Here is a 16,127-nt window from a genome sequence, read left to right on the forward strand (position 1 = left end):
TCTTACCAACCTGGGAGTGTGGGAGAGATAATACTTGCCTCTGTACCTAGAATCTAAACACCCACTCATGATAATGAGGGGATTAGTCATTCTATGTCAAGACCAGAGGCGTCCTATTATGTAAGTGTAAAACCATGTAACCACCTGTTATGCAATACTTTAGGTTAATGATGATAAAACACTGTAAAGCGAACATTGGAGTCCCTGTCTTTGCTAGTGTACATTTCAACAGTACACTATAGCTCAACATCTGCTTATTGAAGTCTTTATATGTGGGTTGTTACAACCAAGTTAAAAACAGAAAGAACATTACAAGACATACCAACTGTGGGTACTAGTAGAACGTTTGAGATGTCAGAAAAGGGGACCCTGAAGCAACATTTGAAATGCAATTTTGAGTTAGCCAGATCTAAATGAGATCAGGCAAATAATGAAAAATGCTTTCCTCATTGGAGAGCATGAAATGAGACAAAGTGGATGATGTTGGAACCACCTCCTATTAATAGTTATTGATTGTATGAAAGGGGATGATATGATATATGATATATGATATGATATGATGTGGCATTTATAACACGCCTATACACAAGTGTTACAAGGTGCGACGAGGCAAGGGGGGGGGACAAAGGGAGGACAGACAATGATCTTACTAGGCCAGGTGTAATTCAGATCGCGCAAGTGCAGGGGAAGGGGGGAAAGGAAGAGTGCAAGGGGGGAAAGGGAGGGGGGAAAGTGCAGTACATGGGAAGTGGAATAAATAAGATAATAAAATACATAAAAAACAGGCAAGTGCAAGGAAGTGCGGAGAAAGTGCGGGAAAGGTGACTGACGGGATACAGAAAACAGTCCCCAAGTGCAGAGGTTGCCAGGGAGGCAGTGCAGGTGGGCAGTTGACAGGGCCTGGGCCAGAGATCAGAAGGGTGGCCAGGTAACCAGTGCAGTGCAGGAGTTCAGCAAGGGAGGGGAGGAGAGAAAGCAGAAGCAAAGAGGAAGGTTTTGAGGTGTTTCCAGAACCGGAGGTGGTTCTCCTCGAGTTTCAGTGAGGCAGGAAGGCTGTTCCAGAGAGGCGCCCCTGCCGAAGAGAGTGATCTGCCACCAACTCGTTGCTTGGAGAAGCGACTGACCCTGAGGGAGTTGGAGGCAGATGAGCGAAGAGCTTGAGAAGGAAGGTATTTAGGAAGAGAGAGTTGAAGGTATTTCGTCCCCAGACCCCAGAAGGCCTTGTGTACAATGCAGAGGATTTTGAATTTAATCCTCGCAGCCACTGGAAGCCATTGCAGAGATTTCAGTCCTGGAGAGATACGATCCCTGGGCTTAAGGCCAAGGACAAGTCTCGCAGTCCTGTTCTGGATAAGTTGCAGAGGGCGCAGAGTGGAGGCAGGAAGATTTAGATAGATGATGTTACAGTAGTCCAGCTTGGAGAGGACCAGGGCTCTGGAGACAGTGAGCTTCTGGGGGAAGGAAAGGAAAGGAAGAATACCTCTAAGGAGGTGCAGCTGGTAGTGTGACCTCTTAGAGACGTCAGAGATGTGGGGGAGAAAGAGAGTGCAGAGTCGAAGGTGACCTCAAGGTTTTTTGCCTTGCAGGTGGGAGTGGGAGGAGGGCCAAGAGAGGCCAGCCAGAGAGCTGCAGGGAAGGAGGGAGTGGGCGTGCCGATGAGTAGAATCTCAGTTTTACTGGCATTTAGGCAGAGGTCATTGGCAGCACACCAATCCTAGATGGCAGACACACAGTCGGAGATGAGGGAAGGAGAGGAGGAGGCCGAGGGTAGCCTGAAAATGAGCTTGGTGTCATCTGCATAGCACTGAAAGTTGGGACAGAGAGTGGCGATGCGGTGGGCAAGGAGTGCCAGATATGGGTTGAACAGCCAGGGAGAGAGGTTAGATCCCTGGGGGACACCACAGATAGAGAAAAAGATGTCGGAGAGGAAGGACCCAAGTTGGACCTGGGAGGGTCGGTCGGAGAGGAAAGAAGTCAGCCACACCAGAGCCAGACCAGTGAAACCCAGGTTATCACGGAGACGGTTGAGCAGGATGGCATGATTGACAGTGTCAAAGGCAGAAGAGAGATCAATCAGGATAAGAACGCAAGGGGTGTTAGTCGAGGTTGGAGAGCAGGTCTTCACGGATGTTCAGGAGAGCAGTTTCCGTGCTTCTGGCAGCTCTGAAGCCAGACTGATGGTCATGAAGACAACCAACAGATTCAGTGTGGAGATTGAGTTGGGAGATGGCCAGTTTCTCCAGGAGCTTGCCCAGGAAGGGAGTTATGGAGATTCGGCGATAGTTATCTGGGCAGGAGGGGTCGGCAGAGGGTTTCTTAAGAAGAGGGTGCACAAGGGAGTGCTTCAGGGGGGAAGGGAAGACTCCAGTGGCGAAGGAGTGATTGCAGAAATCTGCGAGGGCAGGAGCTAGGGAGTCAATGTGATCCTTGATAGTTTTGGAGGGACAGGGGTGAACCAGTTTCGACAAAACTTTCATAGATCAGACTTGTCTAAAAACCACATCTGGAGAGAAAAGGGGAAAGGTAGAGAAGGAGGGAGGAGGGGTGGCAGCAGAAGGGCCATAGGAAGAGCAGGGAATAGTGGGAGGTGGGTGAGAGGAGGAGAGTGAGGACAGGATGTCCTGAGTTTTAGAAGTGAAGTGAGAGGCCAATGCCGTGCAGAGGGCCTGGGAAGGACAGGAGAGGTAGAGACTGCAGCAGGATTGGCCAGTTCCTTGCAGATTTTAAAGAGTTCAGCCGAGTTGTTCGATGCCACAGAGATATGCAGGCTTAGATATAAGCTCTCTTCTTGGTGAGGACGGAGAGCCGGTATTGCCTTTGCAGCAGGCGGTAGGCCAGTTTGTCAGAGGATGAACTTGAAGCACGCCTATTCCTCTCGGCAACCCTGCACTTACGTTTTAGGCTGACAAGGTCTGAGACGTACCAGGAGTTGCACTTGGCTTTGGGCTTCAGGCGGATTCTCATGACAGGGGCAAGGATGTCAAGGGTATTAGCTATAGCAGAGTGGAGAGTGGAGGGGGCTGTGTCAGGGTGAGAGTCGGCCAGTGGGGAGGAGGAGGTGAGAAGGTGGCAGCAAAAGCCTCAACTGACACGCGATTCATGGGTCGTGTGACCGAGAAGGTGGGTGGCAGTGACGGAGGTGGCTTGGCCTGCGGGGTGGTGAGGGTGAGGTGGGAGGAAAGGAGAAAGTGATCACCCCAGGAGAGAGGAGTGGAGAGAGGGATAGAGAGGGGAAGGTCTGAAGAGATCAGAACATTGAGAGTGTGCCCTTCAGAGTGAGTCGGGCAAGAGGGGAGAATAGTGAAGGAGAGGGAGTCGCAGAGGTTGTGAAAGAGTTCACAGGGGGGACAGGAGGCATCCAGGTGGATGTTGAAGTCTCTGAGGAGGAGGAGTTGAGTGGTTGAGACCAGGAGTGAAGAGGAGAGGTCCGCCCACTCAGAGAGGAAGGAAGAAACCTGACCAGGTGGCTGATAGATAGTAGCCACAGTAAGGGAATGGCTAGGTGAGAGAGAGAGAGCCTGCAGACGAGGCATTCAAAAGAGGAGTAGCCCTGCGTAGGAATGACAGAGGCAGGAATCCACTCAGGGAAGATGAGGGCTACGCCCCCACCAGATCGGTTGGGCCTGGGTGCGGAGAGGATCTTGTAGCCATCAGGTAGGAGCGTGTCAAAGCTGGTGACGGAGCTGGCCGTAAACCATGTCTCAGTGAGACCGAGGACATCGAGGTCAAGTTCTTCAAGCAGGCGGCAGATGTCAGAGGAGTGTTTGACAGCGGAGCAGGCGTTAAGAGTGGCAATGTGGAGAAGGTTGCCCTCCTTGAAGGACTTCCGGGGAGGGGTACAGAATAGAGGTACACCCTGCGGAGGTGTAGAAAGCGCCCGAGAGGGGGCAGAGAGGGAGGGGGTAGGCAAGGTAGCCAAGGAAGGGGGGGAGGGGACAGCAGGAGAAGAAAGGAAGTTGATGAGGCACGGAAAGCGTCTATCAAAGAGATGAAGGTTGGCCTGAGGATCTTGCACTAAGAAGGTTCCATTTGAGTAGACATTAATGATGACCTTAGAGGAAAGGAAGGAGTCCAGGAGGGCATCCCAGCGAGTACCACCATTAATGGGAGAAGAGGAGAAAGGCGAGAGAACAGAGACCATATGTGGGGTCCATAGATCTGGAGAAGGAACGACAAGAGGATGCTAGTGAGAGTTTCCTTGGCGGAGGCGCTGATGTAGGTGTCCGCGATAGGGAGGCCTGGGTTGGAGACCAGGATGTCCTTTTTTAAACTTTTTCCTACCAGATTTAGTGAGGAGAGCAGGATAGTCAATAGTGAAACAGTTTGAAAAGATGTGGGAGACAGAGAGCACCATAGAGTAGGTGGGAGAGGAGGGGGTCCAGCAGTAGGCAGACAAGAACAGCGAGAGGCAAGTGAGTAGGAGAGTGGCACAGGACGGTACTTATGCGGCGATCGCAAGAGAGGGATAGGACAAACTAAGACAGGAGAGAGTACAAACCTAAATTTGAGAATCCTAAAGAGGGAGAAAAGGTCTAGGTTTACAGAGCAACTTTAAATACGGTGACCGTGCATGTTATAACAGGTAGAAAACCCCACCTAAATTTAAGAATCCTAAAGAGGGAGAAAAGGCCTAGGTTTCACAGAGCAACTTTAAATGCGGTGACAGTGCATGTTATAACAGGTAGAAAACCCCACCTAAATTTGAGAATCCTAAAGAGGGATAAAAGGCCTACGTTTCACAGAGCAACTTTAAATACGGTGACATAAATAAATATGATAACATAATGTCCCCGGCAGCTACAACATCCAACACAGAGACCGGCTGAACAAGATAGGCGGCCCTGCACCAGACTTGACGTCAACAACATAGACTCCTTCGAAGTCCTCTCCTGCCTCTTCCTGCTGTACCTGACGGACACAGGCACCTTCGATCTCATCTACAGACCACCCAAATCCAACACCACCTTCATCAGAGACTTCACCGACCTGGTCTCCACCATGTCCCTCACGCATGCCAACAACATCTTCCTAGGCGACTTCAACCTCCCAGGCAACCAAACCTTTTGCGGAAGCTCTCCTCTTCCTTCTCGACACCCTTAGCACATGAAAGACCCAATGCACGAGAAAGGTAATATCCTTGACTTAATCATCACCACCCTTCACTATAGCTCTCCTCTCCCGCTTGACTGGTCTAACCACCTGGCCATGCCTTCCAACATCTGGCACACCACCCCAGTCAAGCACTCCCAGCAGACAAACCTTCAGGTCCTTCAAGAACGTCCTGGTGGAAGCCCTCAAGGAAGACCTTGCCAACCCCGACCTCAAATGGACCAAACACCCCCAACCAAACTGCGACTCTCTGCTGGAAGCACTCAGTGCCACCCTCTCAGCCTCTGACAACACACCTTCAAACCAAAACCATCAGCACCCTGGTACACACAAGAACTTAACCTCAGCAAAAGAGTCATCAGGAAACAAGAGAAAACCTGGCGCTGCTCCTGATCGCATCCAACCTGGCACTCCTCAAGGAACTCTAAGCAACCCACTGACAACTAATCAACACAGCGAAGGCCTTATACTATCAGAACACCATAGCAGAAGCCAACAACAAAAGCAGAGCCCTCTTCGAAGCATTCAAGCACTGCATCAACCCATTATCCAACCCTGCCATACCACACTCCATCGAAAAATCCACCACCATGAACACCTTCATCGACAAAATCTGCAAGATTCACCAGCACATAGACACCAGCTCTGCATCCACAGACCTACATCACGTCCCTCCTCGCAAAATCTCCACACCATGGACAACATTCAAGACACTCTCTACGGAGAGCCTTATTGAAACCCTCGACGCCCTCAAAGCCACATCGTATACCGACAACATCCTCCCAGCATCTATCCTCAAGACCCTCCCAGCAGAAGCTCTCTTCACTACCCGGAGATCATCCACAGCTCCCTAACTCAAGGCACCTTCCAATCGACCAAAAGACCGGACAAATCCTCCCTCTACTAAAGAAACCCACTCTGGATTCTGGCAACCTAGGTAACTATCGCCCATCACCCATCTTCCGTTCCTAGGTAAGATCATTGAGAAAGCAGTAGCTGCGCAACTGCAGCAACATATAAACAACAATTTCCTACAAATCTACCATCTGGGTGTAGACCCGGGCAGAGTTCAGTCTGCGGCAGTCGCTGGAGCGGATGGTCATTGTGAGGAGCTGCAGCTACACTCAGTGTTTTGGAGGCGTTGTGTCTTGTGCTTCGATACACTACCCCTTTAAGAAAAGAAGCCCAACCCAACTTAAAAACTAGCCCTGAGCGCAGAGCGCGTGCGGAGTTCGGGCAGAGTTCAGTCTGCGGCAGTCGCTGGAGCGGTTGGTCATTGTGAGGAGCTGCAGCTACACTCAGTGTTTTGGAGGCGTTGTGTCTTGTGCTTCGATACACTACCCCTTTAAGAAAAGAAGCCCAACCCAACTTAAAAACTAGCCCTGAGCGCGGAGCGCGCGCAGAGTTCGGGCAGAGTTCAGTCTGCGGCAGTCGCTGGAGCGGTTGGTCATTGTGAGGAGCTGCAGCTACACTCAGTGTTTTGGAGGCGGTGTGTCTTGTGCTTCGATACACTACCCCTTTAAGAAAAGAAGCCCAACCCAACTTAAAAACTAGCCCTGAGCGCGGAGCGCGCGCGGAGTTCGGGCAGAGTTCAGTCTGCGGCAGTCGCTGGAGCGGTTGGTCATTGTGAGGAGCTGCAGCTACACTCAGTGTTTTGGAGGCGTTGTGTCTTGTGCTTCGATACACTACCCCTTTAAGAAAAGAAGCCCAACCCCGCTGCCCCAACTAGATTAAGGTGCCATAAGTCTGTGGAATGGAGATGGCTATCCATAGTTCAAGGGAAATAATGGTTAAGCAGACATTCCTCTATGTGCTAAAATACATCAGCGAGACCATTCATTGCTAGTTATTGCTAGCAATTAATTATGTTTTCAATACTAATATTTAAACAATGTACCAATGTCAGGAGCTACTACAACTAATCCCAAGAAGAGGTGTGTTTTAATAATAATAATAATAATAATAATAATAATAATTCGGCTTTTATATAGCGCTACAAACCCTCAGGTATCCGAGCGCTGCTTATTATTACCCACGGTGTGTGGTGCTCATTTATCGACCTCGGAAGGATGAAAGGCTGAGTTTTGAATATGATCTGAAGATAATAATGAAGATAAGCCTGACCAATGAAAATGGATGGATTGGGGAAAGATGGTATTTCTTTGAAGAGGTTTTTTCCAATCATATTTGGGGATGGGTGTTAATAAAAGTGTATACGAGCGTTTTTTTTTATTGTTGCAAAAGTATATAATCTGGCAACTGATGTTGTATTGTTGAGACTTGGGTTAGTTTGGTCCTGCAAAACCATCTAACCACTCCCCAGAGCTTTGTACAATTAACTTGCATTATTTACAACTGTGTACTTGCTTCTTGAGTGGTGGGCCTGTTTTGGGTTAAGTTGATTAAAGGTCCACCACCACACTTACTCACGCTAGACAGCCTTAAATACACAGTTCAAACATTGGTCCTACCCCAACTGGATGGAGGCAATTCCCTCCTCAAATGCCTCCCGTCGTCCTCCCATGTGCCCCTAAGAAGTGTCCTACACGCCTCATCAAGCGGCTATGCAGATACAACCACATCACCCCGGACCTCATCGACATTCAGTGGTTCCCACTGTATGCATGAATCATCTTCAAGTCTTGTTGCATCATCTATAAGGCAGTCGCACTCGGGTCACCCAGCTACCTCGCTGAGAAAATCAGCATCTCCAGCGGACAGCAAACCACCAGAAGCCATGACCTGTGTAGACTTGAAGTCCACAGCTGCAAAAATGAAAGGACTAGAAAACAAGCCGCATCTGCTTACGTCCCAAGACTATGGAACCTCCTCCCTGTCAGCATCAGACTTGCCCCCACGCTCCTACAATTCAGAAAATAACTCAAGACCCACCTCTTCAAGGAGTCTCTCTTCCTCAATACCTAGGCCATCACGTCACCCCTGCGCCACCTGACTCGCTAGATGCCGCCCGCCCCTCTCCGCCACCCGACCCCTCCTCTGTGCCTCTCTGTATCCTACCACCACTGTATATCTGCTCTTTTGTTACCTTTGAAAAGCGCTCTGTTATGTATCTGTTCTGTTGTATACATCTGTAAAGCGCTCCATTGCTTCTTGAAGCTAGGTCCGCAGTGAATAAATACCATCATAATAATAATATTAATGGGGAATGGAGAAGCAAATATTGTGGAGACCTCTTCTGTAAACGGGCAATTTGAAATCCTTTATGTCACAGGGTTCATCAAATGGAAACCAAAAACAGACATTTCAGAAGCAATTGAAATCCCAAATTTGAAAGAAGAAAAAGGCAAGTTTACCACCCAGGTCATTTCCAGAAAGAAAACACTGTGAAAAAACACTAAGCGGGGATGGTACAGCTAAAAGAAAATAGCCTTGCGGAATGGGGAGTGGTTGCAGGACTCAACCGCTATAAGGGTAAACAGACTGTATGCAATGTTATTGAAAAATCCCCTTGAAGGGAATGGGGGAAGAAACTCCTCATTAGTCTCTAACAGGTGAGTATGATTTGGCTCACCGTGGCGAGGGAATACATTTGTGACACCCAGCACTTTGGAGTCAATCATTGATGTGCATGACAGTGTGATCAAGACTGGTCATATTTGCTAAAAATAGTCTCCCGAGCCCCAGCTGTATATCCGATGGAAGGGACAATAGTGCAGACAGAAGCCAACAGGCACTATTACTGAAACTTAGATCCGGAAGGGTGGTATTAACCCCTTGTTAGGCAAAGTTTGAATGCAGTACCCTCTGGGACCACTACAGACAACTATGACTAGACTATGAAGTAGCCAGGCTTATCTCAAAAGGGAATGTGAGCTGTAATGATGTTACACAGAGGTCTACAACCACAGGTGTTCAAATAAACTCTTGATCAAGTTTTATTTGGTTAAAAATACTTATTAATTTATTAACCATTCAATTATAAAACATTCAATAGAAGGAGGCAATTATATCATACACACAAATACACTTCAATACCAATTCAGAAATACCTTTCAAGGGGAGTAAAAGGTAAAGATTATTAGAACATGAAAGATTACAATATTCTTTAGATAGTGCAAATATTTAGTGTCCACCAGAAGAGTCAATTCAATTTAATAGGCTAGGTCAAAGTCAATGGGCTAAAAGTCTTGGATAGCACAAAGCAGTTCTGGTAGTTAAACGGAAAAGTCTCTGTAAAAGTTCTTAGGAATAGTTTGGCGCAAGAAGAATCATTTGTTGGGTCACAGGCTGATTAGCCCTGTGAGTTGGGAAAGTTTCAAGCACTTTCACCACGAGAGGTAAGTACTCTGTCTGGTTTTACAGTACCTTACAAATGAAGAAGAGGCAGCTGATGACTTCTGTTGCTGGCAGTTCCTGCAGATCCCACTGTTCCTGGGCCTCAGCCGTGGGGACAAGAGGGAGGACATCTGGGGACTCCTGCACTGCACTGGGACTGGTCAAAAAGCTTGCAACTGGCAAATCTTCGATTCCGGTAGCTGTAAGTCAAGCCCACTAACTGGTGTCCCTCTCCCTGGTTATTCAGTTTCCTGCACTCTGAGGAAAATATAACCAGCTCCGAGATAAGGTGTCCAGGTGGCTTGTGGTTGAGTTGATTGGTCCCACCAACTCAAAGGGAGAAATCGTCCTTGTGGGGGCTTCTCTGTTGAGGTGAACTTGGCGATTCAGACCTGCAGCAGGGCTTCAACGGGCAAACCAACGGTCCAGGAGTTGCAGCAGCCGTCCCCTTCAAGCTGGTCTTTAGTTCTTTCGTTCCAGTGGTCGACTCTGCCTTCCAAGCCAAGAGACTGGCTTTTTATTCACTTCTCTCCCATTAATTCCAGCCTAGCTGTCACTCACCCAGCAGGGTGGCTGTCCTTGCCGGACAGTCAGCCAGTCAATCACCACAGAGTGCATTTGGGTCTCCTAGGAGACTAAGCACAGGGAGTTTCAAGCACCTCCCTCACTTCCTGCCCACCCCAGACACTCGGGCGCCACTCCTGAAGCCCGCCAAAGGCAAAGGAACAGAGGGACCAAACCTGTTTTGGCGCGCAGAGACAAACTCTAGAAGGACCTTTCCAAAAAGAAATGGCAAAAAAGGAAAACCGGGACCTGTTTAAACAAAGGGGGCTCAGATGCCATCTTGAAAAACATGGCTCGCACGATTTAACGCTAGCGGAGCTACGAATAGTTTGCGGTTGGGAAAAATCATGGTAGCTCATTGTAAATCCACTGCCACCAGCTATTCTGAGAGGAAAGGGTAGCATTTGACTGCTACATGAGTATCTAGACACGGGGGATACTAAGTAACCCCTCCAGCACTCTATTGAAAGATAGGGTGTGTGGGGCCAAGGAATTTAAAAAGACTAGTAAAGTCAATTTCACATTACTTTCTCTGGGAAACCAGTAGTTTATCCCAGAGAAGGTATTTAAACCTTGGGAAAAGCCTGAAAGGCTTCCCTGTGCCACTTCACTGAGGGTGCTGTGTGACACAAATGAAAAGATGATGCCTATGGAGTTGTCTAACTCTCCATAACCAAAGAAAACACAAGAGTAAAACAGATATCAAAATACATGAGAGAGTGGGAAAAAGGCTCACGCTCTCTCCAGGTAAAAAATATCAAGTCCTAAAAATCCAGCAAAGTTGCTGAGGGTCTCTAAGGTGAAGGGAGTTAGAACATGTTGAGAATTCTCCCTAATACCCCCTACCCAGCTCAGCAATCTTTCACTCTGGAGGACATGTCATACCATCTGGCGGAATTGGAGTTGATAAGGTTTCACGCTGCTGTATCATACGTGCTCAAAGAGCATGGAACAGGCCTCTCAAGGCATCTCTGGGTCCTATTGAAATGTTGGAATTACGTCTCACAGGTCCCACGATAGCATAAAACACACTAAGCGAATAAAAGGGAAAACATGAAAACTACCCCCTGTAAGAATGAAGCAAGCAGGTTCTGGATCTCCTGTCCTCCAGATTGGAAGAGAAACAGGTTGAGGCAAAATCCTGTTTGACAAAAAATCAGGAAAATGTTGCCCAACCCCAGCAGCAACCGAGCATAAAGCCTTGCAAGAGTTGCTAGCATAGGCAAAACAAACGTGAAGCCAAACATTGGCATGGGGCAATCTAAATGCCCTTTCCCCCACTCCTGGGACATGAGCTTCTGAAATGTCCCCAGGCAGAGGAATTTAAATTCCAAACCTCTAAGAGGCAATCGAGCAGAGACACAGTCTTCAGTTAGGTCTGTTAACTACAAGACCCCTGTAGACTGATATAAGCTACTAAGCTCCAAGGCCCTTCTCCCTGCGAGCACCAAGGTAGGGGTGTGATTGAAAACACAAACTGGGAAAAAATGTGGCTGCCCTACTAAGGGAATGGAGAAAAGCGATACTCATGCGAACATGAAAATGTTATCCCTGTAAAGCTGAAGAAAGGATGCCGCAAGGACTTTCATGCTGAGGGCATTCCAGGAGTCGAACCCATGACCATGGGAACAGACATAGATTCCTGTGGGGGTTGCCTCAGTCTCCTGAACCACAGACCCGGCTGCCCAAATTAGGTGAGATGAGGCACTTGCCCATTATGCGAACAGCGCAGGAAGTTTCTGACCAGGGAAGGTTGAAGATTTGTGGAGGCCCTTTTCAGGATAATGTTTGCCCCTTCCCCCTCTCTTACAAAACGCTCGCAGGCACCTGTGGGCTGCTTAAATAATAATGGATAAAAAGAAAAGCAGCAGGCATGTTAATTGCTGGAGATTATCACGGGGCGGGCAGCCAGAGAGTATCAAACATTGAATGTTCACTGAAGAGCTAGTAATTACTTTTTGTCAGGAAGGCAGGCAACAAGGAGATGCAAACAATGCTGGATGCTGGGTGCAAGTAAAGGCACCTTATTATAGGTGTTCCCTAAAGCGCCTTTAAAATCTTGAATTAAAATGACAGTAGCCACAAAGGCAGCTACTACAGTGCGCACAAAGCACACAGTAAATGTCATGAATTTAAAAAAAGTCATGTGCCGCTGTGTAGTAAGACTGCCACCCGGGAGCAGCTACTCGGGACCCCCCTGAGGCTCGGCCCCATTTCAAACTAAAAGATTCAAAGGCCCTGATGCGGCCCCTTGTCCTGACGGAGAACACCTTCATGAAGAGAATGGAAACGATGAAAAAGTGATGCAAATTCAGCCATTTAAAGAATATTTATTCAGTAACACTGGTCAAATCTACTAGCCGCATGGCAAAGTAATTCATCAAACTAGCCCACATTGGCAAAAAAGTGGCCCACCTTGACCAAAAATGCTGGCCCACACTACCATTTTTTTTTTTCCAGGTATTGCCCTATAGGCCAGTTCAAGCCTTTTATGCACACACAAACTCCCAGGGATGTAACGACGACCTGCTCGGACACAGGACAGCAAACTTAACTGGAGAAGCCATATCGAGAATACTCAGGAGAAGGCATCAGGAAAGCTGGCAGCGCTGTACCCACTCCTGAAGACCAAGTCCATGTCCCTCCTGACAAAGATGAACATCTACAAAGCGATCATCAGACCTACCCTGACGTATGCCTCCCTAGCATGGATAACTTGCCAGGAGCGACATCGGATGAGTCCTCAGATAGTTCACAACAAGGTCCTGCAGGTAGCGGCTGGAGCTCCACTCTTCACTAGGACAGCTGGCCTTCACAGAGAACTGGACATCAAGATGTTAGATGAACATCTAGCGAAGCTGAGCAAGAACTTCTGCCAAGGACTGGATCAGAACGCAAACCCTCTAATCAGGAGATTCCCTGCCACCACTGCAAACCCTTTTGACTGCTACCTGTGGCCCATCACATTGAAGACCCTGTGAAGCAGGGGTGTTGCTAGGTCTGGAAAAGACCAGGGGCTAAGCTAATGTCTGGACTGGCGGGACTCGGGGCTAGCTAGCCTTTTGGTTGTAGCACCTGAGCTTCTATCCGGGGCTACAACCAAAAGGACCGGGCTATAGCCCCGTCAGCCCCCCCCCCCACCCTGCTAGCAACGCCTCTGCTGTGAAACCAGCCTTACTGTGACAAGACCACACAGACCATGAAGAAATCCAACCCACGACTACACACTCAACCCGAGAGGTTGGAGTAATGAGGCTTTAGCCTCGGTATCCAATAATCACGCTAATGGATCAAATCTGTCAGCAAGAAGAAGAAAGACGCTCAGGGCCTGCTCACTGAGAGACAACGGGAGTGAGATGCGGGAGGAACATTTCTTGGAAAAGGAGGACAACTCACAGCAGGACACGATTTGCAGAGCAGGAGCTGTACAGCACCAACACAGTACTTAGTTGCTGTAATGTAGAACTGGAGCTGGGACCTCTCTGGAGACGGTCCCCATGCCAGCACACCTGTGTAGAGCGGCAGCGGGAGCGAGAGGATGACCCCCAAGTGCAAAGCCCAAATGTTTTTCAGCAAGATAAGAGTGCTGCGATGAAATTAAACACAACATTTCAGGGGAAACGCACCAGTATATCGCGGAACACATCATGAGTAACATGTTTAAAATCCGGAGTAGATATCGGCTGAAAAGAAGAGCAGAAGGACTGATTACAGGGGCTTTGTGTCCTGACCTAGTGTTTGTGCTGATTGGTTGCTCTGGGGGTAGGGCCCTGCCTCACTAAGAGCTTTCATTTCCGGTCCCCCCTGCATAACTGTAATGCAATAGAAGGGAGAACCGTACTGCAACCAGAAACTCTGGAACTAAACACTACTTACATAAACATGCCCCGGTGGAGATGATAACTTAAATATGCTATCTTTTTTCACCTTTAAGCGCAGTTTGTCCTCGAACATTTCATGATATTAATTTGGCAAGCAAAAACATACCATAATTAATTATTAGTCTAAAATCAATCAACCATTTTGTTGCAAAACGAATTGTATTGAATTCAGCAAATATTTATAATGAACAGGGATAAATACAGAGAAATATTTCAGTAATTAAACACAAATTATATAAATAGACAATTTTTAATAAAATGCTTCTAGTCACTGTTCCAAATATATCAAAAGAAAAAAGATAAAGCAATACTAGTTTACAAAGTTGGTTACGTTGCAGCCAATGGACATATACTATAGCAAATATAAATCTAATTCGGACATGTTAAATTACATCAAACTGAAATATGCCAGTGCCTATCGGCATGTATAGGGAATATACGCAAAATATGCCAGTGCTTATCGGCATGTATAGGGAATATACGCGAAATATGCCAGTGCTTATCGGCATGTATAGGGAATATACGCGAAATATGCCAGTGCTTATCGGCATGCATAGGGAATATACGCGAAGTATGCCAGTGCTTATCGGCATGTATAGGGAATATACGCGAAATATGCCAGTGCTTATCGGCATGTATAGGGAATATACGCATTCATACTGGTGCCCGGTTTAGGATGAATCAGTCCAGACTTCTTATGGAGGTCGGCACAGGCATATTTAGCTGCTGCATTTCGGCAATCCACCAACCAATGAACAGCTTCCTCAGGGCCAGAGACCAATGTGCACCATATTTTGTATCGCCGTTTTCTCAATAGATGAGGACTGTTGTTGTAGACGCTGTAATGGATCCAATAAGCCTGTGGGAAAAAATGCAATTACTTTGCTGAAAAAAGTAAGTACATTTTGTTTTTATATGATTGCCTAGATTTAGAATTGTCTCACCTACACTCACCTACACTTGGGACTCAGAAGGGCAAGCATTCGCTTATATCTTGCTCCTCCCGAACAACGTCTGTTCCCTATTAAAGCAGCCAATAGGGGTATTTTACATAAACGTTTAATGCATATGAAGGAATATCCTTATCTACATTTCTTAATAGTGTGAATGATGTTGAGTACCATAGGGATGTCATTAGAGAACCCCACTTCCATTGATTTTAGAATGCACCACCATGTTTAGGTCAGGTAAGATACATAAACACTGGGAATAGGGAATCGTTTTTGTAAACATTTAATTAAACATAACCATTTTATAACCATTAAATACATTTTGTGCAATTATCCAAACTGGCAAGAGTGTATGAGCAGCAACCTCAGATTACTCTCAATTGCTCCGAACTTGCTCAACTGTCACGAATATGCCATGGCTGAGAGTCCTCTCAAAATCCCTAGCCCTTGTTCTGCTACTCCAGGTAGGTTTATTTGTTGCCTGTTGAACGTGATTGATAAGCACTTATCCCTTTCCCCCATTAAGCTTCTCTCCCGGCTGACTTTGTCCTCCACTTTTGTTTTACAGCTCTCTGTCTCTTCCAGTTAAGTTCTCCTTCTCTACATCTTGTGCATATATGCATATATCCAGAGTTCTAGCAAAGGGGGAGGGTTCTACACTTTCTTCCGTCACTGAGCACAGCAACTTGGAACCCGCGGGCCTAACCGTAGGTCGCCCAAGTCTTGTACATGAATATATGACCATCTTACAGGTGCCCAGAGCACCTTACATGCACAAATACAATATGGCAGGATATTTTTTAGATTTTGTCATTGGGTTCTTGAAGGGGATAATCTGCTTCCCTTCACTTGCTGTTCCTCTCAAGTCAAGTGAAGTTTCGATTGTTAAAATACAAACATGAACATACACAATAAAATACAGCCAGGCTAAATACAAACAAGATAATACATATGTCACTTCTATTTTAAAGTACTGGGACAACACTGCATTGCATAAAACGATCTTGCCGTAGATAGATCCACCCATATAACATAGTATCATAAAACGAAATAATTAAATATTCAACAAATGTGTACACTACTGTGATTATAAATCATATACTCAAACCTTTTTATTCTTGTTCTGGCCTAGATATACCCTTCATGACACCTTTCCTGAACTTTTAATATACTGTTCCAATGCCCATGTTATGACATGGCTTTGCACCATTAGCCAATAATACAGGGCAGACTGCCCTTCTGCTGTTTTTCTCACTATTGTACTCTATTTCAACCCAGTATTTAGGTGGACTCCTGCAAAACATATGCAGATGCCTTAAGATCCTAT

The 16,127-nt window shown here is 47.0% G+C and overlaps 1 protein-coding gene and 1 long non-coding RNA gene across 3 annotated transcripts in view; one reads left to right on the forward strand and one right to left on the reverse strand.

Annotated features, from left to right (window-relative positions):
- SPIDR (scaffold protein involved in DNA repair) overlaps positions 1 to 16,127 on the forward strand; it is a 3,076,965-nt gene that overhangs the window by 1,646,513 nt on the left and 1,414,325 nt on the right. The window lies entirely within an intron of this gene.
- Positions 14,121 to 16,127, reverse strand: part of LOC138497497 (uncharacterized) — a 99,853-nt gene continuing 97,846 nt past the window's right edge. Inside the window, exon 4 of the long non-coding RNA XR_011278600.1 lies at positions 14,121 to 14,709. This is a non-coding gene — a long non-coding RNA (uncharacterized lncRNA). The remainder of the gene's footprint in view (positions 14,710 to 16,127) is intronic.

Source organism: Ambystoma mexicanum, chromosome 5q, assembly GCF_040938575.1.
Source record: "Ambystoma mexicanum isolate Mex_15411 chromosome 5q, UKY_AmexF1_1, whole genome shotgun sequence".
Lineage (NCBI taxonomy): Eukaryota > Metazoa > Chordata > Amphibia > Caudata > Ambystomatidae > Ambystoma > Ambystoma mexicanum.